At 39.1% G+C, this 22,589-nt stretch overlaps 2 protein-coding genes across 2 annotated transcripts in view; one reads left to right on the plus strand and one right to left on the minus strand.

Moving 5' to 3' along the window:
• LOC134677468 (uncharacterized) overlaps positions 1-4,376 on the minus strand; it is a 68,932-nt gene extending 64,556 nt beyond the window's left edge. Inside the window, exon 1 of the mRNA XM_063535950.1 lies at positions 4,197-4,376. The gene's annotated coding sequence lies outside the window, so the exon portion shown is untranslated. The remainder of the gene's footprint in view (positions 1-4,196) is intronic.
• LOC134677476 (uncharacterized) overlaps positions 1-22,589 on the plus strand; it is a 343,898-nt gene that overhangs the window by 273,962 nt on the left and 47,347 nt on the right. The window lies entirely within an intron of this gene.

The raw sequence follows: 22,589 nt of genomic DNA on the forward strand, positions 1-22,589 counted from the left end.
AGGAATCTGAAAATATATTTTTTTAAGGGAAATTGACGAAAACTAGATTCGTTATCGTATGAGGCAGTGATTTACAGTCAGGATCAATATATCATAATAAAACCGGCCAAGTCCAAGTCCGACTCGCGCACCAAGGGTTCCGTCAGGCGTGGCTCACTCCGCGATTTCGTCGCTTTGCTACAGGTAGCTAAAAGTACATCCGTTCGACCCCAATTTTGGGGTTTGCCATAAGCCGCGCGTGGCGCTGTCGCCACCTAGCGGCCATATCTGTGCTAATCGTGACAGACGCGTTTTGTTAGAGAGTGAGTCTTCTGTACCTAGTACTATTATTTATTCTGTGGTTCCGTACTATTAGCAATAAATCAATCATTATATATGGGCCAATAGATGCCTGAAAATAATTTTTTTCATTAATTACGCAAAAAACCAGCAAAAAAATCACTTTTGTTGTATGGGAGCATTGGGAGCCCCACTTGAATATTTATTTTATTCTGTTTTTAGTATTTGTTGTTATAGCACAGAATAAATAATAGTAACTATATATTAGGTAATACAGAAGACTCACTCCCTAACAAAACGCGTCTGTTACGATCAGCACAGATATGGCCGCTAGGTGGCGACAGCGCCACGCGCGGCTTATGGCAAACCCCAAAATTGCGGCCGAACGGATGTACTTTTAGCTACCTGTAGCAAAGCGACGAAATCGCGGAGTGAGCCACGCCTGGTTATAGCGGCAACAGAATAAATAAATAAATAGCTTATTAGCGATAAGTCAGCCTGTTGTTTACTCTGCTTGTATTCTTTTATCGAGGTGTACAATAGTATTTGTATTGTATTGTATAATTTTCGTAATCACCCGACGTTCGGAAGTGATTTGGAATAACCCGTATACACCGTAATAATCAAAACAAATTAAACCAGTTCTGCACAGCCTGGTTTCAGCTCTGAGTTCTGCCAAGGTCAACCCGATTATATATAGAGCGATGCAAATTGGTAATACCTAATTATAGATTTTCATTAACATTGAGCTTTTAATGTTTATTTACGATATGCGGCAATAGTCTAATGCTATATAATCAGACCGTAAAAAGTCTACAGCGATTTTGATAGCCCACGCAGTGCAAGTGTCATTTTAAACGTCATACTTCTATGAAATTATGACGTATAAATAACACTTGCACTACGTGGGCTATCAAATCCGCTGCAACAGCTAGTCTTTCCATAATTGTATAAAAAGCACATATGAAAACTTACACAGCGTAATAAATGGGTGAATCAACTTTGTCTTGCCACTAGTTGCCATGGTTACGGTCTCCTGGAGTCACTCTGAAAATACTAGTTATTTCGTATTTCAATGAACCAAACTTGAATTTTTTCGTAGTTATTAGGCCTTTTCATATCTACTAAGCACGTTTGTAGAACGTGGTACAGCAGCTCTTCTAACAAACTATGCTACTTTTTTTTTTTCGATGTGGCGCGCGCACAGCTCTTGTGAGCAAGGACCCCGCTAAGGATACGGGCGAGCCTTGCTCATATGCATATCTGTCGCTAGTTTTCCCTTAGTCGCCTTATACGACACCCACGGAACGAGATGGGGTGGTGCTATTCTTTTCTGATGCCGGCACCACACGGCACCAAACTATGCTACTATTGTCTGCTGATGAACCAGAATAACAACAAGAAATAGTTGATCGACCCAAATAATTCTGGATGAGATAGGTCAGGACCGGGATAAGCGGCGTACTCGAAGAGAGGCCGATCCCATATAAGGTGTTTTCGGCTAGTAGTAGTAGTAGTAGTAGTAAACTCTTTATTGTACAAAAAGACATATTAAAAATAACATACAATTAGCAAGAAGTACAAAGGCGAACTTATCCCTTTGAGGGATCTCTTCCAGTTAACCTTTGAGTAGATGAGAGGAGAGAGTGAAAAGAGGGTGACAAATGCAGCAAAATGTACAACAAGGTACCAGAAAGATAAAGGATATAAATACATACAAAATTTATAGGATAAACATACATATATTACACAAAAAGGAAAGGGGAAAATACACTAAAAATTGGAAAGAATTAGAACGATATAAAGCAACTATACAATAGAAATATAGACAAATTAATCAGTCAAATCAGATAACCATAGCTTCTTTAACCTCTCCTTGAACGACGCAACCGATTGTGCCTGCCTGAGCGACACAGGCAGCTCATTCCACAGCTTCACTGGACGCACTGCGAAGGACTTGTTGTATCCTCGAGATTTGTGAGGAGGGATGGCAAGTGATAAATTCGCGCTCGAACGCAGACGGTGGCCACTGCCTTCAGCCAGAAATTGAAATTTTTGAGAGAGGTATAGCGGAGAAGAAGGTGTAAAAAGAACATTAAAGAGAAGAGAAAGAGTGTGAAGATCTCTACGGCGGCGGATTGGAAGCAAATACTACTACTATAGCTACTTTTTGACCCTCCCCTTTAGCATTGACTTTTTTAGCATTCGAAAAAAGGTAAACAATCTTGACGTGTCTCTTTATTGAAAAACACTTTTGAAAAATAAGTCACGGCAAATATGTAACAATTATGAATCATATACGATTATTTACATTCTTCTGCTTTCATAAGTAATAGTTACTGATTTTTAAAAAGCGTTTTTATCTTAAAAGACATGTCAAGATCGCGTAGTCTTTTTCTGGGGCCCACTGATTAACAGTCCGCCGGACGGTATCGGCCTGTCAGTTAGAACAAAATTTGACAGTTCCGAACAACTGACAGGCCGATACCGGCCGGCGGACTGTTAATCAGTGGGCCCCTGTACAAGAATCAAATTGAAAACATATTCAAAAGAGCAATAACAAAAGCTGTCAAAGTGACGTCCGGTCACGTAATGAATGTAAACGCAACTGACGTAATAAATACGGCGTTACAAAACTTTGGTAACGTAGTTTTTTGCGTCGGCGTTTTTTACGATGATCGGATGAGAGATCGGATGATTTTATATCCCCTAGCCGCCCATACGTCAAACCTTGCCAAGCAAAATGAAATTTTATTTTGTTTACACAAAGTTCAAATTAGTATGGAACAGGAGACCTTTTTATAGGTCTCTGGGCGGCTAGAGGATATACTCTGATGATTTTAAAGTTCCGATAATCTTGAACGAGCAACTCTTGTTTATTTATTTATATATATATTTCGGCGATCTCTGAAACGGCTCTAACGACTTCGATGAAATTTGCTGTGGATTTTTCGGGGGCTGTAAATCGATCTAGCTAGGTCTCTGTGGGAAAACGCGCATTTTTGATGTTTTATATGTTTCCGAGCAAAGCTCGGTCTCCCAAATATTGAATATAAACTTTAAATGAATGAAGCTGGTACTTATACCGGTAAGTGTCAGTTGATCTGATCGTTTCTATAGTTCGTTTTGTTAGCATTAGAAAGAACTTGCAAGAAGGTAAGCGATCTTGACATGTCTTTTAATTGAAAAACGCTTTTTAAAAATCAAAAACTATTACTTATGAAAGCAAAAGAATATAAATGATAGTATTAGATTCATAATTGTTACATATTTGCCGTAACTTATTTTTAAAATGTGTTTTTCAATTAAAAGACACATCAAGATTGTTTACCTTATTTCTAATGCTAAAAAAAACGATCTATACGTATTTCAATATATGCCTTAATGTGGTACCTACTGAGTAATTTGTGTATGATTGTCCCTAAATATGTACCTATCTGTTTAAAGAAATACTCGATATATCCTTTATCCTAGTTTTAAAAATTAAATCTGCGTTTTGTAGATTTCTCTCATGTAATTTAATAAATAATAATAGTATTGTTATTTGCTCTAAAACACCTTAAGTTGTTGGACGTATGTACCTATTTAATTTATTGGACCTTTCATTTATTTCCACATATCAGGTAGAGATTGATTGAAATAGCTTTCATAAATAATATTGCATTTATTACCACTAAAGTTATAGATTATTTAAAACACTTTAATACGTATTTTAACTCTTTTTGCATCGGTAGCAAAATGAATATAATTATCTTCTTATGCACAAGTGATTGAAATTAAATTGAAAACTGAAACGAAATATTGTTTACGTAATTTATATGCATTTTTCATAAAAATACGGACCTAATGTCTCAACAAGTACCTCCAATCGGATTTTAAAGAAATAACCAATAATTAAAAATGAATTAAACACTCACATTAAAGTTTAAAAAAATCCACAATTCACAAACACACACTAACACCAAAACACACTGCAATTCGAAAGTGCAACGATTGAAATTCAAATCGCGTTCGAAGTTTAAATCGTTCGAATTTCAAATATGGAACGCGCGCGCCGGCGGCTGCGATCGGACTGGCTGTGCGCAGGTGCTGTGCCGCGGATCTATGGTGGATGGCTTTATGTAGTGCGAGTAATGCTTATCTGTATCCGTTTGTTTATGTTGAGACATAGAGTTTTGATAAGATTTTGGCATTTCTTAAGGTTGTTATTTGCTTGTTAATTGTAACTTTATATACCTATATTTAGGTATTGCTAAATACTTAAATATCGAATGAACATTAAATAGTATGTATAATTTTAACTATGCAACCAATGAAACTTACTGCGAAATGGCAGCATTAAGTCTTATAGTCTAGATTTTCTATCTAGGATATAATGAGAATATCATCTAAAGTCAGATTATATTAAAACTAAGTAGTATAGTAAACTAACACTTATAAATAAATATAAATTACTATACACAATTAATTACTCATATGTATATACAATGTAAGATTAGTTCTAAGATAATGGAATGTTAATTCTTTATTTAAAAATAAACAGTTTAAATTTTTTTTTACATGTTCTTTATACACTTCTCCCGACATTTTTTAAGTCAAATAACAAAATGTTCAATAAGTTAAAGAGTTCCTGAAAAACATTTATTTAAAATAACTACTCTTCCCCTTGTATAGGGCACAATGCATCTACGGCAAAAATGACCACTCCATTATTATTTATCGTATGGCATATGTTTAAAATGACCACTCCATAACATTTGTATTTTCACATGCAGTATTTTAAGGACTTTAAAAATGCGATTAAATCGATTATTTTTTTCAGTCTGTCAAGGGGCTGTCCATAAATTACGTCATCGATTTTTGACGATTTTTGACCCCCCCCCCCCCCTATAATCATCCAAAAATCATGCCTCAAATGACCCCATTTCCTCCTACTTCATGCTACCGTCATCCGATGTCCAGACCCCCCCCCCCCCTAATTTGAAATGACGTAATTTATGAATAGCCCCCAAGCAGTGTTTGGAAAAAATATTTATTTTCTTTTAACTTAGACCATAACCGGACTACGATAAAAGTTCTGACTAACCGACAACTAGTTTAGTGTAGATAAGTGAAAACCTATTCTCATTTGTCATAGTACCACCCTCTGTTAACTGTCCATCGGTGGACCTTATTACGAAAGGCATAAGGTCCACCGACGGTCAAAGAGTATATAACAAGTTTTCCGAGGACGGCACTCTTTGATTGTCACTGTTTTATTGCCATTTTCCTTTGCCGAATGATATATAAGTTAGTAACTGGATTGGTATGTCCGTTGGTTGGTTGTAGCTTGTAGCATATATGATTTACTATTTCGTGGTAAATGTTGGTTATTCATATCTGATTAACCTGACCAAAGTGATAGACAATATAGTCTAAAGTTCTAAACTAAAGATTCTAGTGTCTAAACCATAGCGTCGTATAAAGTTTCGCAAAGTAATTAGTAGTTACATTGGCAATAAAATTGATATTGATATGTTTAACTTCATTCCGTAGAATAATAATTAACAAAAATAAATTCTTTGGATGTAATAAGTAACAAGAATTTTCAAAAAATCTATTTCTTTGTTAGTAATGAAAATGATAGGACAATTCAACTTTTAAAACCACTATTTTATTTTAAGGTATCAATTTCACATTTTCGTATAAAGTATACGTTTGAAGGTTTTCAAAAAGGGTTATTAGGGTTCAATAACCTAAGTGGTAAAACTGACCCCTGATTGTGCCATCGCCTACACTGTTATCTGTACACCGGTAGCCCTTATGCCTTTTGTAATAAGGTCCACTCTTGTGCAGTTAGGGGTGTTGTTGTACCCTTGCTATTCTTCATTTTTCGATGGGTTATCCTATTGGAAATGTGGCTTAAATAAGATTGGTTTATTTTTTTTACTAACGCTTACGATTCAATGTCGTTTAATAATCATTTCCACATACAATTGTGTTATAGAATAACCACATTTTGGTTCGATTTAAGATAAATGTCAAAACATCCCATCGGCACGTTCATTGTGTAAATAATTAAATATCTACTTTTATCAATATCTTATCAAACACGATCGAGATGATTTCTCGTAATTTTCTTATGAATGACATCTCGCAGTAATAGCCTGGAAGTGGGGATAACTGACTTGAAAAGTGTTCCGGTAGTATTTTTTGTCTTAATTAGAATGCCATCCAAGACATGTAGCCGGTCAGAAAACGTAAGTAGAAAAACGCGCGAAACTCAAATTTTCTATGGGATGACAACCCTTTTCAAGTACATTTTTAAAATTTGCCGCTTTTTTTCTACTGACGGAGATTGCTTGACAGACTATAAGCAAATCCATTTACCCGTTGGTCCCCTCTCGCATAACACTGCATGCAACCGCCTCGCGTACTACTAGCAGCCTATTGACATTCATCTCGCTGTCACCTGTTTATTATACTATTATTGCGGTGATATAACAAGTTTTATTTATTATAATGGGGCATTTTACTACTAGTCAAATCGGTTTCTTTATTCGAACTGTCAAAACGCTTTTGCTGATATGGAATTTTTATGAAACACTTGCATGTGATGTCACGATCAAATTACCTACTCTTTACAGTTTTATACGGGTTTTAAAATAGAAATTGTGTCTAAAAATAACTGCCGTCTACGTTTCTCTATTGATCTTCTGGTGCTTTATTTCTTGCATGGTGTAAAAAAAAATATCTTAAATACAGTATAATTACCCTATTTGTAAAAGCCAATCTATTATGGGGCCCACTGATTAACAGTCCGCCGGACGGTATCGGCCTGTCAGTTAGAACAAAATTTTGACAGTTCCGAACAACTGACAGGCCGATACCGTCCGGCGGACTGTTAATCAGTGGGCCCCTTTAACCTGTTGGTCCCCTCTCGCATAACACCGCCTACAATCGCCTCGCGTACTATACAGTCTGTTGACATTCATCACGCTGTCACCTGTTTATTCATATCATATTATTGCGGTGATATAATAAGTTTTATCATAATATAATATATAATACATATAATACCACGCTGAATAAAGGAAAGTTATGTGTTTGGCTTTGGATCTAGTCTATTCATGGCAGGGATATATAGAGGTGAGCTTTTTAGGGTTCCGTACCCAAAGGGTAAAACGGGACCCTATTACTAAGACTTCGCTGTCCGTCCGTCCGTCCGTCCGTCCTTCTGTCACCAGGCTGTATCTCACGAACCGTGTTAGCTAGACAGTTGAAATTTTCACAGATGATGTATTTCTGTTGCCGCTATAACAACAAATACTAAAAAGTACGGAACCCTCGGTGGGCGAGTCCGACTCGCACTTGTCCGGTTTTTTTAAGATGTGTGAATGATAATATTATTAATTCTTACTGATAGTCAGACATCGGAATTTTGGGGGTAAAATTTGATAATAGGTAGCGAGTTACTAGGGTCATTGCGCTAGTTTCCGTCTACTTGACAGATTCCCTACCTATTATTAAAGGATCATTATCCTTTATCGATAATAGTTATTTACGATACAAGTGTGGAAAAGAGGAAATTCGAAACGAGTGGCGATAAATCGACACGAGTTGCGAATTACTTATTCGCACGTGTATGACCATATGTACTGTAACGTTTTACAGTACATATGGCCTTTTAAACTTTTGACATACGCACGAAAAGTGCTATTTTACACACTAGTGCGGACGAGTAGGACCATATGTATTGTAAAATCAATTATGAATGATTTATATGGCATTTTTAAGCGGCGGATACGAGTGACACTTAAGAAGCTAAAAAAAATGTATTAGGTCAGGGGTCGTCAAACCGTGGCTCGCGATAAATTGTACTACTGGCCATTCTAAATAGTATTCCGACCCCTGACGCAGGTCAAAAAGATCCTTATGTAAGCATGTCGTGATGGTAACACTCTATAAGGCCACCACACATGTTTACAGGGTCGATCGGACTCGTGCGGAAAGTGGAACATTACCGGACGCCCGTGACCCGTAATGTTTATTTACTTACTTTATTTTTATTGTATAACTTTAGTAATAGCTTGAGGTAATATTACAATTTTACGTTGCTAAAGCAGGCCACTGACGAGCCTTCCAAATGGATGCCGTTACAATGGATTCACCCAAATGGACGGCATCCTAATATTAAACATTGTACGTTTTTGACATTCACGGACCGATTTTGGATTGCAGCCACGCTATTTGGACTGTTGGAAGGCTCGTCGGTGGCCACCTTAATATTACCTAATCTGGGGGTAATCCTATATTGTGTATATTTGAGTTCCCTCGATTTTTCACTTCACTGCTTTCAGTGTTGTCTGTCTGCACTGTCTGTTTCTCTGTCACCAGGCTGTATCTCATGAATCGTGATGACCGTGACAGATGATGAATTTCTGTTGCCGCTATAACAACAAATACTAAAAAGTACGGAACCCTCGGTGGGCGAGTCCGACTCGCACTTGTCCGGTTTTTTAAATATTTAATGTGCTTAATAGAAATAGAAGTGTATAACTATATCATATAAGTAGGTATCTCACTACAAGCGTGGCTAAGACGCAAGGTCAATGCCCTGAGCTTTCTCGCCATGCTGTCTGTCTGTCAGACTGTCGGCTTTTTTGCTAGATGCTGTGACGTCATGGGGCCTCTTCGATACATACAGATATATCGGAGCGGCCGAGGTGCTCGAACAATACCAAAATAGAAATAAAATAAAGAACAAGAAGCATCAATAAGAGGTATTGAGGCCTGTGCACACCGGCTGCGTGTGCGTGACGACACGTGCGCGTGCGGCGTTGTAGTATACAAATCCTTATGAGGGACGGCACACCGCTTGCGTGACGTGTGCGTGGGCGGCTCCAACATTTTAGCGCACGCGCACGTTCACGTCACGCACACGCAAGCCGGTGTGCGCAGGCCTTTAGGTTTGCTGTGTGCGATGAAAACAAAAGGGTTAATAGTCATATGCCTTATGGGAATATAGTTCAGAGCCGGAAACTGCTACCAACTTTTAGTATGTTGTTGGGCATGGCATTGGGTCTCCAAAACTGCCGGGAGACGGCGGTGCCGGCCATCTACTTCAGCGGAATGACGTCATCAAAATGACTCCCGCTTCGTTGCGAATATTGCATACTGCACCCAAATTATGCATAGCACATACACGTGTGGGGTATTAAATGAAAGCCAATTAAATAAACTATATTTTATTCATACAAAGTGTATCAAAAAATGCAACAGTTTAAGAGAAATTTACAAAATAATAAAAATCACGTAAAAAAATATTCGATTATTTGGGTTTTACAACCAAACCAAAAGTCGGACGATAAAGCAATGTACTACAACATTAAAGATGACGTCTCAAGCCATACACTGATATCAATAAAATCAAAATTGGACCAAATATGTGGAAATTATGCATTAAAATGTAGATATTCGCCCATACAAAGGCATAAAAGTTAACAAAATCAAAATTGGTCATTTTCAGGATAATCCGCATAAGCTTCTAGTATGTTATTAGCAATATGACCTGGAGTCTAAAACTGCCGGGAGACCATCTCTGTTGTTCCTCAGTTACAAATAATGACGTCATATAAATAATCACTGCCGAATTTCGTAAAATGTAAATTATAGCTATACCACGAGTCTCACATACACACGTGAGTTACATGTAACGAAAAGTTATTAAATGTATTATGATTCACCTAAACATTGTTTGTAAAAAAAATGTACGGTTTCAGAGCTAGAAACAACGAAATACCACTTTTTATGGAAAAAGTAGATATGTATTAATTTTATAGCTAAACTAAAACCGTCAAAAAAATTTTGCGTATAACATTTGAAAAACTTGTTATTCAACTATATATCACAATTTAAATTTTACATTTCCGACAAAAACTGTGGAAGTTGTGGAAAAAAAAACTAAAGCGCCCCAACAATTCTACCTTAATGCGCTCATATTATGCAAAGAATAGTTCTATTTATCGAGTATTAAATGAATGAACATTACATAAAATACATGAAAACGACATTTTAAAATGGAACCTTAATTAAAAAAATAATAATTTAGTTGATAAGTAAGCAAAATACTGTTTCTTTAAGTACCTAATCTCCTCCTTTCAAAGTCGGTTAAAATGTGGCTTTTGTGACCTGGGCTACAAAGACAAATAAATTGACACCTCATTTATCAAAATCAGTTCAGTTGTTTCATGTAAAAAATACATAATTACATACGTAGATAGCAGTTCCTGCTGTAGTTGCGGTAAATATTAATATGAAATAGACTCTTATTGTCATGGCCTAACGCTACATTATTAGAGAAATGTAAAGTTACATGCCAGTAAGTAGGTACATGCCTAATACAAAATGCCTTATCGAGGTAAATGCCCTATCAGTTCACTTATACATAATTATATATTTAAGCCTCGATTAGCCTTGTACATACATACATCACTGGCTCAGTGACCCAAAGCAAAGAGGATCTTCTTATAAAAGTGGAATCTTGAGTGGTGCAAGGGTTTCAAGGCTGAGCTGAGAAGGCTGGCAGAATTTTCCCTCTGATCCTCCCTCTGATCATTCGAAGCCTCCATAAGGCATCTTGCTAACTCATCGAGGCGACGCCCGCTAGGCCTGCTAACATCTACGGCCTGAGAGTTTCAACGTTACATGCCAAGCCACGCCAGGCCATAATAGTAAAGGTCTAATTATTGAATTTTTATTTTTTGTCCGACTACGGCAGAATTTGCTATCTATGCGTGCATGTGTAGGTACCGTTTGCATGAAACTACTGAACTGATTTTGATAAATGAGGTGTCAATTTATTTGTCTTTGTAGCCCAGGTCACAAAAGCTACATTTTAACCGACTTTGAAAGGAGGAGATTAGGTACTTAAAGAAACAATATTTTGCTTACTTATCAAGTAAATTATTATTTTTTTAATTATGGTTCCATTCGAAAATGTCGTTTTCATGTATTTTATGTAATGTTCATTCATTTAATACTCGATAAATAGAACTATTCTTTGCATAATATGAGCGTATTAAGGTAGAATTGTTGGGGCGCTTTAGTTTTTTTTCGACAACTTCCACAGTTTTTGTCGGAAATGTAAAATTTAAATTGTGATATATAGTTGAATAACAAGTTTTTAAAATGTTATACGCAAAATTTTTTTGACGGTTTTAGTTTAGCTATAAAATTGATACATATCTACTTTTTCCATAAAAAGTGGTATTTCGTTGTTTCTAGCTCTGAAACCGTACATTTTTTTTACAAACAATGTTTAGGTGAATCATAAAACATTTAATAACCTTTCGTTACATGTAACTCACGTGTATGTGAGACTCGTGGTATAGCTATAATTTACATTTTACGAAATTCGGCAGTGATTATTTATATGACGTCATTATTTGTAACTGAGGAACAACAGCGATGGTCTCCCGGCAGTTTTAGACTCCAGGTCATATTGCTAATAACATACTAGAAGCTTATGTGGATTATCCTGAAAATGACCAATTTTGATTTTTTTAACTTTTATGCATTTGTATGGGCGAATATCTACATTTTGATGCATAATTTCCACATATTTGGTCCAATTTTGATTTTATTGATATCAGTGTATGGCTTGAGACGTCATCTTTAATGTTGTAGTACATTGCTTTATCGTCCGACTTTTGGTTTGGTTGTAAAACCCAAATAATCGAATATTTTTTTACGTAATTTTTATTATTTTGTAAATTTCTCTTAAACTGTTGCATATTTTGATACACTTTGTATGAATAAAATATATTTTATTTAATTGGCTTTCATTTAATACCCCACACGTGTATGTGCTATGCATAATTTGGGTGCAGTATGCAATATTCGCAACGAAGCGGGAGTCATTTTGATGACGTCATTCCGCTGAAGTAGGTGGCCGGCGCCGCCGTCTCTCGGCAGTTTTGGAGACCCAATGCCATGCCTAACAACATACTAAAAGTTGGTAGCGGTTTCCGGCTCTGAACTATCTCTGCGACCGTTTCCCATAAGGCATGGCACTATAACCCTCGCTGGGCGAGTCGGACTCGCACTTGGTCGGTTTTTAGGGTTCCGTACCTCAAAAGGAAAAAACGGAACCCTTATAGGAACACTCGTGCGTCTGTCTGTCTGTCCGACCCCCACTTTATCTCTGAAACTACTGGGCCCAAAATTTAAAAAAAAATACACAAAATAGTATTTTATCTATACATAGATGACAGGAAAACCTATTAAAAATGCGCAGTCAAGCGTGGAACCTTGGAACTCGAGTCCGACTCGCACTTGGCCGGTTTTTTTACTTATCTTACCTATTTTTTTTTAATAGAATAGAATAATATTTATTCTGGCAACACAATTTTGAGCAAATGATGGAAAGTTCTACACATAGTTAACTTATCGAACACCAATAATGAGTAAAGGCGGGGCTCTGAATCAGTGCTTGCCGAAGTAACACGGTTGCGCAGATAAGCCTTTGTCATTTCCTATTGCCACATAAGTTTTTCGGAGTAGATAATACATACGATAAGTTAGGCTTTTACTTTTATCACTTAAACCGTGGCTCTCCAAACCCCGGCCCGCGGGCCAAATCCGGCCCGCGAAGCGTTCCAATCCGGCCCGCGGGAGCCAGGCTCCAGATGTTCAGCCACAGAATAATTAATAGTACTATCGTGCAGAAAGGAAAGTTCAGGGTCGAATCATGCTGTCGCTTTCTAATATATGGCACTATCCCTTTCGGCTATTTAGGGTTGTCAAAAATCAAGTGATTATCTTATCTGTGGTCGTGCACGCAAAAGGAAGTCAAGCGGTGCCAACCCTAATAATTGCTCGGAGCAATGCTGAGCCGAGCGGAGCCGAGTTTGACCGAAGTCAGGAGTTTCGCACCCCTGGTTCAGCCCTAATAGCAGCAACCAAATACAAGCCTCCCCCCCTCGGCGCCCGCGCGAAAATTCTGCGGCGCAATATGACCGTCAGGTAAAAAAGTTTAGAGACCCCTGACTTAAACGATCGACTGCACTGAGAGCCTACCGCGAACCACGTTCGTCGTGTTGCCTCCCTGTCACATTTACGTACGAATTTACAAGTGGAACAGAGGCAACACTTCGATCGTGCTTCGCGGTAGGCCCTCAGAACCCTAAATACTTGAGGGTTGAGGGGCATCCCCCTGCGCGGATAAATTAACGTTACCTACATTAAATTTGACATGAAGTCCGCCATTTTTACATTGTTATATTTTGTGCAATAAAGTTTAAATAAATAAATTAATTAATTAAAAATTCTTATCAGCGCTTTGGCGCAATTGCTAAATTCATTCAGCATTCTGAGCGTGTTTATGGAGCGCGAAATGACCTAGCTAGGTCTTATCTCTGGGAAAACGCGAATTTTTGAGTTTTTATGTCTCCAAGATATTGTAAAGTCAGCAGCAGAAGTTGCTAAGCAGGTATTCAAAATTACCTTGACACGCTCTTAGGGTCGGTTGCACCAATATGTTCGTATCGTTAAAGAGTTCGCTAAATTTTTATGTATGGAAAGTTCCATAGTAAGGCGCCGGGGCGCGCCGGCTGACGTTGATCAGTCTGTCAAATGTGGTTGGTGCAACTGGTTCTTATACTCTTAACAATAAAGTCGCGTCAAGATCATTTTGAACACCTGGCCCGCTTAGCAACTTCTGCTGCTGACTGTACAATAAAGTGTTTACCTACACATGTGATGTCAGCGTACTGGGCCGTGTGGCGAGTGGCGACCCTACCATTTTAGCGGATGGCGCTGGAGCTAATATACGGCGTTGCATGAACAAGACATTTCCTTTGGCAGGATTGGTCCTTAGGACCCAGGGATGGATTCAAGAAGTGGAGCCACCGAGATATTTGATGTAAATTTTTAGGGGGGGGCTCTCAACTTGATCTTGATATCTGTATCATTTAAGCTACTAGGTCAAGTTTGGTATCGTTTCCGTATAAATCGGGGGTGGCGAATTCATTTCTGATATCATAATGACACCATTCCGTAGTAAAAACACATAAAATATGAAAAAAATACTTTTTTTTTAATTCCTCTTCACGCTTAAACTGCTGAACCAATTTAGTTAAAATTTGGCACAGAGATAGTTTGAGTCCCAGGGAATAACATAGCATAGGTACTTTTAATCTCAATAATCATCCCTTAAGGGTGTGAGGAGGAATTTTGTATGGGGATTCAATAACCGCTGAACCGATTTAGATAAAATTTGGTATAGAGATAGTTTGAGTGCCGGGGAAGAACATAGGATAGTTTTTACTCCAAAAAAAAAACCTTAAAAATAAAAGGTAAGGTGTAGGATTGTATGGGAAATCAATAAACGCTGAACCGATTTCGATGAAATATATGTCTACATCTTTGATTTAGTTGAAAATGATAGGTACTAAACTTGACTTAGAACCTAAACTTAAAAAATTATTAACCTCAAACGTCGCAGATGCTTAAAACCCCCCCACCCCCTACCTACATCAAAAATCTGGGTGGCTCCACTTCTTAAATCCATTCTTGGGTCCTAAGGACCAATCCTGCTAAAGGAAATCTCTTGTTCATGCAACGCGGTGGTGGACCTTTTTTTGCTCTGAGGAAACACAACTATTTGTCCTGTAATACCACAAATGGCGTGTGTGCCTATTGCCAACACGGTGCTTAACCGACTTGCGTTGCGAAAGGTAACGTTTACGCTAATGACCATAATGAGCTATGACCGCACCTACGTAAGTGTCTGGTAACCCCTTTATGCTTGACATCTATATTAAGAGGCCCACTGATTAACGGTCCGCCGGACGGTATCGGCCTGTCAGTTAGAACAAAATTTTGACAGTTCCGAACAACTGACAGGCCGATATCGTCCGGCGGACTGTTAATCAATGGGCCCCTTTAAGTTCCAAAGATTCATTGCTGGTAAGATGTCATGACGGCTGTACAGTCAGCAGCAGAAGTTGCTAATCGGGCGAGGTGTTCAAAATGACCTTGACACGCTCTTATTCTCTTAACAATAAAGTGGCGTCAAGATCATTTTGAACACATGGCCCGCTTAGCAACTTCTGCTGCTGACTGTACGGGTCAAATCTTGCAAGTTAAATTTGACCCACGTCCTGGTTTCCAATGAAGCTGAAAATTTGAATTCATATCTAAGTCAGGTGACAATGCAATATTATGATACTAGAGCTGATCTGATTATGGAGATAGGAGTTAGCCGTAGGAACTGTGTGATAAAACAACGCAACCCAGTTGGGTTTACAGTTTTTAGAATAGTCTCGATGAGTATTAGTTACCCGTGCAAAGAAAAGTACAGTCAGCGATAAAAGCTTGTACCAAAAATGATTTTATTGTCATATAAACTTATTCATTTACTCGTTTAGAAGTGTTTATTTGTAAGCATTATTGTGTTGACTTTATTCGACATATTTAGTTCCAAAAAGTTGAATATCTCGACAATATTTTTTAGAGATGCAACGGATAGTTGTTTGACTGACCATCGGCCGAATATCCGGTATACGGCCGCCGAATATTCGGCCAGCGGAACTATACCTAATTGCGCATTCTGCAGGTTTGACCTGTTTCCTAGTGAACGTTCGCACGGACACATTTCTAGGTTCTAAATAAGTTTACTCCGAAATCAAGCAATTTTACTATCCGGTATCCGGCCGGATATTAAAATCATGAACGGATATGCCGGATACCCGATAGTAACCGAATATCCGGTGCATCTCTAATATTTTTGGTCTCTTATCACTGAAAACCTTCAGTTTAACCACTGGGCTATTGAGTAAGTTTGTCTTACGAAGTGTGCTGAGTTGTGTAGAAACTAAGTTGTCCCACTTATCAAATATAAGCTGTATAAGGCGGGCCTGGGTCTGGTACACTTTCGCACAGAACGGTTAGAGTTTTTGTTATAGGCCCTGTGAACTACAGGGGACAGCATAGGAGCCGTCAGATTTTTGGCGCGAGGCGTAAATGTGTCGTTTATGCTTCCGATGTAGCCCACTATGCACAGGAAACGTACCGACGAGAAAGGTAGATGGTAGCACTTGCTTTGGCAATGTACATGTGCACATATGTTTCCGATTCAGGCCACAAGATGGCAGACCATCCAACGCGCACGCTCCCTATCATTAGTGTCCGGCCGAAGATTCGGTTTCGGCCAATAAACTGCCGAACCGTACTGCCCTGCTAAGCCAATTAGCGGTATCTCAAATAAAAATTTAATGCAAACATATACCTTACATTCTTTATCTGAAAATTCAATTTTCGACGTCATTTGTTTTTGAGATGCCGCTATTCGGCTTAGGAGGGCAGCGTAACTGTTTTGTAGTGTCCGACCGAAGTTTAGGATTTGGCAGGTTTCGGCATAATAAAATCATGTTTCGGCCGGAGGTTCGGTTTCGGGGAAAAAATCCAGTTTGAGCCCCCACAAGGGGGACTGATGGCCTGGTAAAGGTCGCGGGAGTCCGCTGGATGCGGGTGGCGCAAGACCGGTCATTGTGGCACTCTTTGGACATAGATCCGGCAGTGGACGTCCTCTGACTCCTCTGGCTGATATGATGATGAAATCCAGTTTCGGTTGGACACTATATACGAGTATCATCTATACGTCTCTATACCTTTGGCCTATAGTCGAGTAGATGGCGTTAATATTAATATTTAACAAGTTAACACATATCAGTGAAAGAATAAGGATCAAAGTCAAATGGCGTTCTAACAGTTTTAATCTTCTGTCGAAAGATGGCAGTAAATTTACAGTGGCTACATAATTTACTTTGACAATCCGTCTCTATACACTCTATTCTCTGTATACATTCGCCATCAGATATATCGGAGCGTCCAAGGTGTTCACAATATATGAACACGCACTCTAGCGCCTTGACAATAGAGGCGTGTACAGATAGCAGAGATATATATAACTCCGTATAAGATAAATAAAGTCTAAGAAAAAAACGTGCCTCAGACGGCCAAGGAAAAGTCATTCTCGAATAGATGGCGCCATTACCTTTGGCCTCTTCTCGGCTAGATGGCGTTAACGACACCGTTTGGTATTTCACAATTTTAACACATATCAGTGAAAGAACATGGGTCAGTATGGAACCAATAAAAATTAAGAATCATATATCCGTAAACATATTATGATTATTTTATACATTTTCAATTTTATTTTAAGTTTTAATCGTGTGTCGATAGATAGCAGTAAATGTACCGTGGCTACAAAATTGACAATGACAGGACCCCTCTATACTATCTATTATTTTTGCAGATAGTCAGATATTAATGAGCAGCTTGGCCGCTCCGATATATCTGATGGCGACTGTGTACATTACACATTGCGGTCGGCACTGTACCGCAAATTAGTGACAGTTTGCGCGAAAGTGGTACAGTCAATCATGTCGCGATGATAACCGTCCGATGGGTGCCAGTTTCACTTGTACCAGCAGTTTGCTTTATTTATGAGTACAGTCGTGGTCCATATTGGGTCGCATAATAATTGATTATCCCAATGTAATGTTACGCATAAAACTCATATCGCATAATTGTTATTGTGCTGGAAATATTAACATTTCTGAGAAATTATAACACAAATCTAACCTAATCTACCCTATTCTACACAACCTATGCAAAATATTTTCGAAAATACTTTGTTTCAGCTGGAGAAAAAATATGCGAAAAGAGTTTTATGCGTAACATTACATTATGACAAACAATTATTATGCGACGAGATAGGGCCCCGTACAGTCGGCGGCATCTAAACATTGTGCTTGGCACTGTACCACAGAATAAAATTAAATAATAGTACTACCGTACAGAAGGGAAACTTCCTACAAAACCGAAGTTTGACAGCGGTTCAGGGTCGAATCATGCTCCCACGCAAGGACAAAAGTGCATACTCACTGCACTTACTTACCCTACGAATACAATTGAAGGAATGTTTACAAAAACAACATAACTGACTACACTGGTTGACACCTGAAACGATTAACAATGTTCTTAAAAAAGTGTCAACCGCTCTAAGGGGTCATCCATTAATTACGTCACACGTTTAGGGGGAGGGAGGGGGTCAAGAAAATGTGACATATTGTGACATGGGGGAGGGGGGAGACACAAACTTTGTGACGTCACTTTAACTTCATCAGTAACCGAAATTTTTTTTAAATTATTTTATTCGCTGTACATTTAAATAACAAGTTTTTAAAACGATAATCGTTTTTATTCTTTTAATTTTCTTTCCTAAGCAGTTTTGGGTTATAAAATTACTAATATTTATATCGTCAAAAATATTTTGATAAAATATTAATAATACTTAGGTACTTACTTAATTCGATTTGGCGATTTCGTAGAAAAAATGTGACGTCACACTAGGGGGGAGGGGTTTGCCAAATGTGATCAAATGTGACAAGGGGGGAGGGGAGGGGTCAAAAAACCTAGAAATTCGTGTGACGTAATTAATGGATGACCCCTAAGCAGTTAATTGTTTTTGTAAACATCCCTTCAATTTCAATAAATTATACATTTTGAAAGGTTTTATTTCGGAAACTACTACATGTACAGAGACAATTCTAGTCTCGTACTGTAGCCAATCTAGTCCACTTTAAAAACGCACTATCAAAAACTAGTCCTTTAGGGTTATAATCGCCCAAATCTAAAAGAAAACCGAAATTTTCGATATTTGACAAAGTTGCGTTTGGCGCTCGAAGTCACAAACTTGTATTAAGCTTATTCATTGGGCCAACATCATAAATAAGTCTGCAAAAAATCAGTACTACCGGACCTATGCCACTGTGGCCCGGTGGCCGAGTGGTTCAGGCACTTGCCACGATAGCAGAGGACGCTGGTTCGATTTCAGCCTGGGGCACTGGAGGCCTTGGTCACTTTTTCTTAGTATATGACATTTATTTCAGTTTACAGTACTACCGGACTTGACGCAAAAGAGCCAGGTTACAAAATTAGACAAAGTTACTGGATTATAAGTCTTTGTTTTATATGAATGTAACCATTAAAAATACGCACGTGTTTTTAAATAAATTATGTTTATGTTTTATGTTATGTTTAATAACTTTTCTTTGTTACAGAGCCCGAGACCCCAGCTCAGTTCACCCCCACCCCGTCAGGCGACACATTCACCCCCATCGAAAACCCCCAAAACCCCCAAAAAGACGACTTCGACGTCAACGAGTATTTCGCACGTCTCCAAGGCACCACCTACGTCAGCGCCCCTCTGAACAGCCATATTGAAACGAATATAGAAAAGGAAGACAATTTAGAAGAGATTAATCTAAACGAGAATGAAGATTTACAGCCAAATCAGAGTATAACGGCGGATATTGCGCAGAATTTCAGTCAATTACCGACGGTGCTGCCCCAAGTCGCAAGCGCAGTGTTCTCGTCCTTTTCTAACATGCTGATGAAGAGGGAGACGCCTGAGAGGGTGCAGCAGAGTGCGAGTGAGACGCGAGGTGCTGAGACGGTTCCGTTGGTGGGTGTGAGCGAGAGGGCGCCGCTGAAAGAGCCGCCGACTTCTGGTGAGTAAATTACTGTTATTTTTAGGGTTCCATACCCAAAGGGTAAAACGGGACCCTATTACTAAGACTCCGCTGTCCGTCTGTCCGTCCGTCCGTCCGTCCGTCCGTCTGTCACCAGGCTGTATCTCACGAACCGTGATAGCTAGACAGTTGAAATTTTCACAGATGATGTATTTCTGTTGCCGCTATAACAACAAATACTAAAAACAGAATAAAATAAAGATTTAAGTGGGGCTCCCATACAACAAATGTGATTTTTGACCGACCGAAGTTAAGCAACGTCGGGCGGGGTCAGTACTTGGATGGGTGACGGTTTTTTTTTGCATTATGGTACGGAACCCTTCGTGCGCGAGTCCGACTCGCACTTGCCCGGTTTTTTTCCAAGTATATGCACTGTTCTACCTTAGGGGTGGCCAGGGGGCGCCATAAGCCTTCAGTAAGAAGTGCATATACTTGGAAAAAATCGACCTATGCCGCTGTGGCCCGGTGGCCGAATGGCACAGGCACCTGCCGCGATAGCAGAGGACGCTGGTTCGATTCCAGAAGGCACAGAAGAAATAATAATACTACCGCGTACGGAAAGGACATTTCATACAAACCCGAAGTTTGACAGCGATTCAGGGTCGTATCACGCTATCCCTTTCTAATTTATGGCAGTATCCCTTTCGGCTTTTTAGGGTTGTCAAAATTCATGTGATTATCTTATCTGTGGTCGTGCACGCACAAGGAAGTCAAATGGTGGCAACCCTAATAATTGCTCGGAGCAATGCTGATGAGCCGAACGGAGCCGAGTTCGACCGAAGTCAGGAGTGTCTGTCCACTGGCCTTGGTCACTTTTTCTTAGTACTTATGTGATATTTATTTCAGTTTATAATTCTTCCTTCGTTTTTCACATGATAACGATAGAATAAAGCGTTTCTTTCTGTCGATTGTTGTCTAAAACCGGGCAAGTGCGAGTCGGACTCGCGCACGAAGGGTTCCGTACCATAAAGCAAAAAAAAACTGAAAAAAATACAAAAAGAAAACGGTCACCCATCCAAGTACTGACCACGCCCGACGTTGCTTAACTTTGGTCAAAAATCACGTTTGCTGTATGGGAGCCCCACTTAAATCTTTATTTTATTCTGTTTTTAGTATTTGTTGTTATAGCGGCAACAGAAATACATCATCTGTGAAAATTTCAACTGTCTGTCTATCACGGTTCGTGAGATACAGCCTGGTGACAGACAGACGGACGGACGGACGGACGGACGGACAGCGAAGTCTTAGTAATAGGGTCCCGTTTTACCCTTTGGGTACGGAACCCTAAAAAGCCACGTTTACTGTATCATATCAACACCCTTCATACCCCATGAGTCCCTTGACCTCCCATCACGTCCAACCGTGAGGCCCCAAATAACCACGCACAGTCGCCATCAGAAATATCGGAGCGGCCATGGTGTTCACAATATCTGAACACGCACTCTAACGCCCTAACAATAGAGGCGTGTACAAATATTTAAGAGCAGCTTAACCGCTCCGATATATTGCTCCGACCGTACTAATAGCAACATTTATGACCGACCGTTTGTAAACCTTATGTATTGGGAATAAGGTCTATAAATAGTCATAATCACCGTGCGGACGGTGTTATTATAATTGCAATGATTATTCCGAATTTCGTAACGCGGGTCACTACGGGGTCATTGAATAACCTTCTAAGTTAATGATAGGGTTAGGGTCCTAATCGCATAAGGTCGTATTAGCCTGTAGCGGCCCACCATACAAGAAAAAGGACCGGACAAGTGCGAGTCGGACTCGCCCACCGAGCGTTCCGTACTTTTTAGTATTTGCTGTTATAGCGGCAACAGAAATACATAATCTGTGAAAATTTCAACTGTCTAGCTTGACAGCTAGACAGTACAGCTACCTTGACAGGTTTATGAGATACAGCCTGGTGACAGACAGACAGACGGACAGTGGAGTCTTAGTAATAGGGTCCCGTTTTTACCCTTCGGCTCCCGCGAGCCTCTCTGGCTATTTTGTATGTAATATTATAATATTGACGAATGACAATGTCTGATCAAGTCATAAATATTAACAAAGTCCGGCCCGCGTCCCCATCGTTAACTGCTATGTGGCCCTTGGCTGCTAAAAGTTTGCCGACCGCTGATTTAAGACGAAACAGGAGCTGAGATTTAAATATTTTAGGTAAATATACGGCTCCTAAAACTAGTGCGATGGACAAGACGAAAAATCCTGCGTAAAAATCTCAAAAATTGAGGTTTCGTACTCGACTGTTTCCTCCTCCAAAACTTTACCAATCGTAACCAAATTTGGGAATCTAAATGATTATGAAATTATCTGTATCGAACCGTTTTGCTTTTTGGCTAATTGATATCAGTTTTAAATACCACGCCTCTCATTGCGGCATAGTCAATTAGGCCGTTTTGGCCATTTTTGAAGGGCTCTAGCGCTTTAAAAAACAAAAATATCAAAAAAAGCTAAACAGTCCGACACAGATATTGACAATATTAATCTGTGTTGAAAAAATCATTGCTCTAGCATCAAAACCCACGGAGGAAACAGTCGAGTACGTTTGTATGGAGAAATGACCACTCCTGTTGGCTCTTATACCATCATAGCTGTGAATCGCAACAGCAAAATAATGTTTGTTATTAACCAGTAGATAAATAATGGTGAATAATGGCTTTGAGGCGAGAATATTGCGCGTTTCCATTGTCACACGGCAATTTGAGGTTTACTGACGTG

This window comes from Cydia fagiglandana, chromosome 26 (assembly GCF_963556715.1).
Source record: "Cydia fagiglandana chromosome 26, ilCydFagi1.1, whole genome shotgun sequence".
In the NCBI taxonomy this organism is placed as follows: domain Eukaryota; kingdom Metazoa; phylum Arthropoda; class Insecta; order Lepidoptera; family Tortricidae; genus Cydia; species Cydia fagiglandana.